This window comes from Danio rerio, chromosome 3, assembly GCF_049306965.1.
Source record: "Danio rerio strain Tuebingen ecotype United States chromosome 3, GRCz12tu, whole genome shotgun sequence".
Lineage (NCBI taxonomy): Eukaryota > Metazoa > Chordata > Actinopteri > Cypriniformes > Danionidae > Danio > Danio rerio.
In genome coordinates, this window is record NC_133178.1 from 33,218,997 (window position 1) to 33,227,131 (window position 8,135).

Consider the following 8,135-nt stretch of genomic DNA (forward strand, 5'->3'; position numbering starts at 1 on the left):
ATGTAATGTCAGACATAATGCACTCAATGGAGCTAGCGACTGTAGGTGGGTTAGGTGAGCGCATTGGATACAGCTCAGATTGCACTGCACCAGGTCTGCATCCAGACCCCTCTCCTGATATTGTCTGTTAGCTTTTGTGCATGACTGCATATTCATTAAACAATCAGTATGACTGTTTACATAGACCAAAAAGTTGTGAGAAAATAGAGATTCATCCGAAATTGAGTACAAAATGCAATCCCTACTTTTCTTTCTGTGGTAAATATGCCTGCTCATGTTCATCTGTCAACAATCATTCTGACCGTCATCTGTCTGCTAAAGTTATCCAGAGATATTCAACTCAGTGAAGACGCTATATGTGTTTCGGGAGATTTATAAGCGAATATTCATATTTTATTTATCTTGACGGTATGTGAAAATGTAAAATAAAGGTATACAGGATTGAAAGGATTGAATGAAAATAAAATGGTTTATTTATCCAACAACCAATGCTCTTAGTTTGACACTCAAGATCTCTTAGATCTATATTTACATCACACTGTCCATCTAAAATGGTTTCTGTGTTGAAATAAAAAAAGTAGCTATTTAGGATAACTTGGAAATAAACATTAAACTTTTCTCTTTAGAAACCACCAGCTAAATACACCTCAGATCAAAATTGAACTTGTGTTACTTTTACTTAATGTGTGTTTGCTTTCAAGTGATTTTGTGATTTCCTTTACCAATAGTCAAAGTAACATAATTGCATTTTGCCACTTAGTTCCGACAAGATTAAATTAGTAAAGACTGGAAACACTAAAGAGGGATTTCTAGATCTTTTGCTGTGCTCGTTTGTACAGCTGCACAGTTTAACCAAAACTGTTACAATAATAAACTGTGAAAAAATATTAATATTTTAAATATGAATTACTTTCAAATAGGAAGTTAATTCAAAATATTATTACACGTAAAATAGTTTACAACTACAAAATATTTTCAGAGTTTATGGTATTGTATTGAAGTCCCTAAACCACAAGACGCATGGGACTGGCACATGTACAAATGCCCATTAAAGGCAGCTCGAACTCACGAAGGAGCATGGATTGATTATTTTTTTTTAATTCTGTATTTATTTTTATTTAATAATCACACATCTCATTTACAATCATATTTATACACTTACCGGCCACTTTATTAGGTGCAGCAGTCCAACTGCTTATTAACGCAATTTCTAATCAGCCAATCACACGGCAGCAACTTGCATTTGGGCATGTAGACATGGTCAAGACGATCTGCTGCAGTTCAAATTGAGCATCAGAATGGGGAAGAAAGGTGATTTAAGTGACTTTGAATGTGGCATGGTTGTTGGTGCCAGGCGGGCTGGTCTGACTATTTCAGAAACTACTGATCTACTGGGATTTTCATGCACAACCGTCTCCAGGGTTACAGATAATTGTCCAAAAATGAGAAAATATCAAATGAGGAGCAGTTCTGTGGACACAAATGCCTTGTTGATGCCACACTGGTCTGAGCTGATACAAAAGGCAACAGTAACTCAAATAACCACGCGTTACTCGTTACGACCATGGTATGCTGATCTCTGAACGCACAGCACGTTAAAATTTGAGGATTTAAATTTGGCATCAACAACATGAAAGCATGGACCCATCCTGCCTTGAATCAATGGTTCAGGCTGGTGGTGTAATGGGGTGGAGGACATTTGCTTGGCACACTTTGGGCCCATTAGAGTTAATTAATCAACACCACAGCCTACTTGAGTATTGCTGACCATGTCCATCCATTTATGACCACAGTGTACTTATCTTCTGATGGCTACTTACTGCGGGATAACATGTCATAAAGCATGAATGATCTCAGACTGGTTTCTTGAACATGACAAAAAGTTCACTGTACTCAAATGACCTTCAGAGTCACCAGATCGTAATCCAATAGAGCACCTTGGGATGTGCTGGAACGGGAGATTCACATGGATGTGCAGCCAACAAATCTGCAGCAACTGCAAACTTGATATTTTTAAAAAATATATATATACATAGCATATTTTGCCTATTTATTTGATATAGTGTGTGTGTGTGTGTGTGTGTGTGTGTGTGGGGGGGTGTGGGTGTGAGTGTGAGTATTTCCTCCATGTTTAAAGACGACAATGCCTCTGCAGTGCTAACCGTAGGAGAATGCACACCTCTGGACCTCCGCCCCTGTAAGCAGCCATGCTAATTAGATACACATTAAATCAAAGCAGCGTGCCGCTGAAGTTAATTGATTTTTATCCAGTGCCTCTGTAATTACATTGTTGTTTTTAAGTGGTTAAACCTCCCGTGTGTCACCGAGGCCAGTATCACAGAGCCAGACCAGGATCCTGTACTCTTCAAGAGTGTTATTAGCAGAACGGGCCACGCCACTGCAATCAAACTCATAGATGCCTTCATTAAGGCATAATTGCTCTGTCAAAGGGCTGCTTCCTGTATTGTGCTTTTCATTACAAACCCTACAAAATAAAAAAAAAGTTTTGTGGCATATTTATTAGATCTGAAGGCATCCGCAAGTATTGTGAAAATTAATTCTTGTCCTTTCCAACCATTTAGTGCTAAAAGCTTGTCAACTGCAATGGTTTCCAGGTGCAGGGCTGGCCTGAGTTTGCAACATGGGCTCATTTTGAAAACGTAGCCCTTTATGCGTTTCTGGAGATCATGAATTATGTAGCCAGAGCTATGTATGGCTGCATTTCATCTTTAAAACGAATACTAAGGGGCGGTATGATGCTGTTCCTCTTCTCCCTTATGCTGATCGCTTACCTGGATATGGTTGGCTTTGCCGCTGTTAACAGTTTGTCCAGTAACTCGACACCTACGTTCATGGACTTGAGATCAGGAGCGGAGTTGACCGTAACGGCGGTCCGGTGAAGAACGGTTCCAATAAGCAGGTAAGACAAAAAACAAACAAACAAACAAACAAACAAGTTAATAACAGGATGAGAATGTGTTAAACTGAAAACTATAAAAATCAGGGGGCTTTTCTTTTTTTGGATTGCTTTATAAAACATTTCAGTTGGGTTTAAGGAAGGGGGTGGGAGGGTCAATAGGTGCTTTTTAAAATACTATTGGTTGGGTTTAGGGAAGGGGTATCAGCCTGCTGGTCAGTCAATCTATCGACAGTGGCCTCAGGTGGGTTCACGTGAGAACAGCAGGTGTGAATGGCACTCGCGAGAGAAATTTGAGATCTGAAAAAGCATATAGAGCGGATTCACAAAAACAAGATTCACGAAAACAAAAACTGCAAAAAAACTGCAAAAAAATAAAAAAAGTAGCTCCTGGGATGTATTTTGCTCTCTCTAGAAATGAACATAGGGGTACATAATCAGAATGAGCCTGGGTTGTGTGTTTTTGTGGGTCTTAAAGAAAGATCAAATAAAATCACTAATTCTATATCATATGTTCTGAAGAACACCAAATCAAAAGATGAGATATTAAACACTAATCAGGATTATAGATTCAGATTTTTTCCCAGTTTGGTGTTAACGTCTGCATGAATTAGAAAATTACAACGTTTATTTTGCTAGCTCACATTGCTATACTTTAAGTGAGCAATTTATCTGTGCAAGTGAATCCACTGAAAAAAAAGTTGAATTAATATCGAATTAAAATGGGAGCATTTGCTTCTTTCTTTGAAGTGGCAGTCCTTCTCTGTTGACATCAGTTTGATGCTTCAGCCACAACATTCTTAATTTGTGCCTCTTATAAGTTTGCTTTAAGAAAATGATGAGCAAAAAAGAAAGCCCCGCCCTCTACTCTATTCAGTTTCAGTTGGAAGCACATACGTCAATAAACGTCTTGGCAACTTTTGGTTCACTTACACTGTAATCTGGTGGTGGAAAATTTCTTAATCTGACAAAAATCCAACTAACAGTCTTAGTCTTGATAAAAAGCCCCTCTGAAGTGACAGAAAATCTTTGACAGCAGGTTGTCCAGATGAAAGACAAAGCGAATAAAGATATAGAGAAGACTGTCATTCCAAATTTGTAATTTCTAGAGTATTGCATCTTTACAATGTCACCAACTCATTCAAGTCCCCCAAATGCTTGGTCATCCATGAAAGACAAAAGCGTGAGGGGTCAAGGTAATATAGAGAGCATCAATGGACAATCAGTTCAGCATTGCAGCTGGAATTGCTCTCTTAACATTTAAGAGAATTTGGACAGAAAGCCCCCAGTGACCAAACCTGTCATCAGCAGAAAGAATCAAAAGGTCAGGCTGACCTTATCTAAGGAGCATGATGTGTGGACAGAAGAGGAGTCCTGTGTTCCCTTTTGTGATGAAAAGGTCCGATGGGAAACATCAATCTATGGAAAGACTGAATGATTGTTTTTTTTAAATAAACACAAAAGATATTAATAACTAAATGAATACTTATGAAAATGAAAGCTTATAAATCACACAGGATGAGTTTAATCAGAGAGTAAAGCTGTACTGACTACTGTGATGGTTGGGGTTAGGGGTAGGGTTGGGTGAGGACAATAGAATGTACGGTTTGGACAGTATAAAATGAATGGAAACCTATGTAATGTACCCACTTTTTACAAAAACAAATGTGTGTGTGGGTGCGTGTGTGTGTGTGTTTTGGTAATCTTTAAACAAAGTCTGACCATTTGCTTCTGCATTTGGAGTGTTGGTCTTTCTCTGATGAATGTCAGTTTGATGCTACAATGACAATACACGCTTAACCGCACACCGCTTAGCTATGAAGGAATGATGTTCAAAAAGAAAGCAACTTTTATATAAAACTGGATTGGAAAACAAAATGGGCTCATCCAGCGAGATGACTTTGAGGTAGAACTTTTTTGTTCAATCCAAAGTACAGAAAGTCTAATAGTTTATAAAAAGTATATTTTTAATTTTTACAAATAGTGCCACATATTAATTTAAACATTTACTCAATTATGGCATGTAGTATTTTTACAAGGTTTTTAGTAGCATGGAATTATACACTTCACCTGTGAGCATTGAGTGTGAGTGTGTTCTAATTGCGGGTGATCATATGACATCGAGTGGTACTTTAACAAACCCATGCTTTCTTGCTGGTTGTGGAGAGCTGGATATGAGTGCAGTTTCTGTGGTGATAGTGATTCTTATCTACAGGCACTGAAGGTGAAGAACAAGAGCCATGGCCAACATTCCAGCTCAGTAATTGTGTGTGGAGTGTGCACATTCTCTCTCTCTCTCTCTCTCTCTCCCTCCCTCCCTCCCTCTCTCTCTCTTTCTGACATTTCTCTTTTTGCCATTGTCTTTGCAGTGCGCGCGCACACACAAACACACACTCATATTTTCACTTGATGCACACTATGATTTCATAGAGGTAAGCATTTTCTCCATTTCTCACCCTCATGTGGTTTCAAAGTCTAAATGTTTTTGTCCATCTTCAGAACACAAATTAAGATCATTCATTCATTCATTCATTCATTTTCTTTTCGGCTTAGTCCCTTTATTAATCCGGGGTCGCCACAGCGGAATGAACTGCCAACTTATCCAGCATGTTTTTTACGCAGCGGATGCCCTTTCTGCCGCAACCCATCTCTGGGAAACATCCACACACACACACACACACACACACACACACACACACACACACACACACACACACACACACACACTACGGACAATTTAGGCAACCCAATTCACCTGTACCGCATGTCTTTGGACTGTGGGGGAAACCGGAGCACCCGGAGGAAACCCACGCGAACGCAGGGAGAACATGCAAACTTTAAATGAAATTTCAGGAGGCTTGTACCCCGTTTATAAATAAATTAAAAGTCAATCCATGTGAGTCACACTTTTTAATTCAAGTCTGCTGAATAGATATACTCACCTTATACAATGTTGTTATTCACATATAAACACATTAATCATACCTGCTTGTGAACCTCATTGATTCTTACAGAAAATTGACTGAGCTTATGTGCACAAATTTGATTTCTGTATACACTGTTTACATGTAAATAAAGCATAAATAAAACACCTTTGTTACATAAAGCTACCATTTCTTTCCAAAAGATGTGAATTGACATCATTTGGATTTATTCAAACATTCATTGATTTATTCATTAATTGATTCATACATTTTAATATTTTTGAGTGTCAATCACTCAAACAAATGGTTGATTGTCATAACACAATGCTGGGTCAAAAATGGACAAACCCAAGTTTAAATTTAATTTAAATGATGCTTTGTAACTGAAAAGCAGGTCTTGTCTATATTTGACCCAATGTTAGATTACAACAACCCAGGATATTTAAAGTATAGTTTTAGCAAGAGACTTTCAAAGTAGGAAATGTCTTAGAATTTGTTAGTAAAACATTCATTTGTGTTCTGAAGTGAACATGAGTTTGGAACAATTGTGTGTATTCACAGCAGTATAATAGAAGAACCATTTTTGTTCCCCAAAGAAACTTCCTTTGAGAAGATTCCTTTAAAAAAAAAAAATAAATAAAAAAAAAATAAATGACCTTTTGTGAAAAGTAAAGCCTCCATAGAAATTCAAGTTTTGTTAAGAAAGCATCGGTGCCCTTAAATAACTATTGTGAAGAGTGTACACAGGCCCGGTGAAAGCAGTGGTTCTTTTTTCTTAAAAAGTGAAATTTTTATTTGCCTGATTTTCTATTGAATTATCATGTTAAAGCTGAAATAGCTTGTTGAATGGTCACCAAAACCACACTTTTTAATGTATCAAAAATATTTTCTAAAGTTTTAGAATAAAGAAATATAAACTTATTTAAAAATACAAATTTATTACATCATATATCGTTAGGGAATAAAGTAGCCTATTGTCATTTAATAAGCCAATAACAAGGTGGTCAGCACTTTCAACAGTCAGTCAGAATTTGACCATTTGAATAATAATCAATGCTATTAATAATAATAATTAGGGCTGGGTGATATGGCAAAAAAAGCAATATCTAATTATTTTCCATTTTGAACGATAGCGATATATATTTCGATATAAGTTGTTAAACATTTAGTTTCCTATCACACAGCAGAAATGTTAAATTTTATCAAACATCGAAATTTATAGCAATTCAATATAAGTTGGTCCAGCCCTAATAATAAAGTTGAGCTTCATGGTTTTTTTCTAGCCTCTCTTGTTGAAAAAGGACATTTTTGAAAAGATAACAGTAGCCTAATTATTATTAAATTAACTTTAATGTGGGACACTTTTGGTGCTCTACACCTTTTTTTTTTAGTTGTTTTTAAAAATAAGATTTAGAATAAAAGTCATTATTTAACAACAATACAGTAGGTCCGTAGTGGTCTTAAAGCCTTTGATGGGTTATTTTCAGAATTTATGATGGCATAGCAATAAAAATAGGATAGGAATGGGACAAATTCTGGACCTCCCGAACCCCCCTTGGCTTATTGTAAATGCTACTGCATACAGTATATAACATATTTTTCCTCGTGTGTTAAAAGAGCACTGGAACAACCCTAGGCTCAGCAAACAAGGACTCAGTTGTCATTTAGGAACAATGTCTTCTTAAAGGCAAAGAGCAATAACAAGGAAACCTATATATAATTCTGAAACATATATAAAACACACACAAACCTTTCTTGAAGAGCATTTAAACTACTTTTACTTTATATAATCAAAGTTGAGAAATTTAGATGTGAACAACCGCATTAAGCGCTCACCACAAACAGAGCACAAGCCAAACATTTCACATCAACCTTTGCAAATGTGAAAATGTCAGCCAATTCCATCCTCTCCTCATAAAATCAAAGACCTCCTTACAGCCAGAAAATCTCTGCATTTTCCTCTATTTGTCCATCCTTCCATCTTTTGACGTCTCCTTCTGAAGGGGTGAGCGCAGCATAAAGAGAAGTGTCCTATTAAAATGTGCAGCGGCAGACAGGCTGCGGATGTGAGCGTCTGTGTGCTTTGTGTATGTGATGAGCGTAATTGCACATCAACACAGAGGAGAGTGAGGGACAAGGACGGCCTCCTCTGCCTCCCTCCGAGTGTTTTACACACAGACAGAGACAGAAAAGACAGCTCAGACTTTAGGAAAGCACTGGGCTAATGAGGAGCCTTTCGCCACCAGTCCCCTGAAAAGCGTTTCAACTTATCTCTCTCTTTTCTCTTCTCTTCA

At 37.3% G+C, this 8,135-nt stretch overlaps 1 long non-coding RNA gene across 1 annotated transcript in view; it reads right to left on the bottom strand.

The window, feature by feature from the left end:
* Window positions 1-7,934, bottom strand: part of LOC141381234 (uncharacterized) — a 28,605-nt gene extending 20,671 nt beyond the window's left edge. Inside the window, exons 1-3 of the long non-coding RNA XR_012401098.1 lie at window positions 7,778-7,934; window positions 4,253-4,347; window positions 2,793-2,857 (exon numbers count right to left, since the gene is read on the bottom strand). This is a non-coding gene — a long non-coding RNA (uncharacterized lncRNA). The remainder of the gene's footprint in view (window positions 1-2,792; window positions 2,858-4,252; window positions 4,348-7,777) is intronic.
* Between the last annotated feature and the right edge of the window lie 201 nt (window positions 7,935-8,135).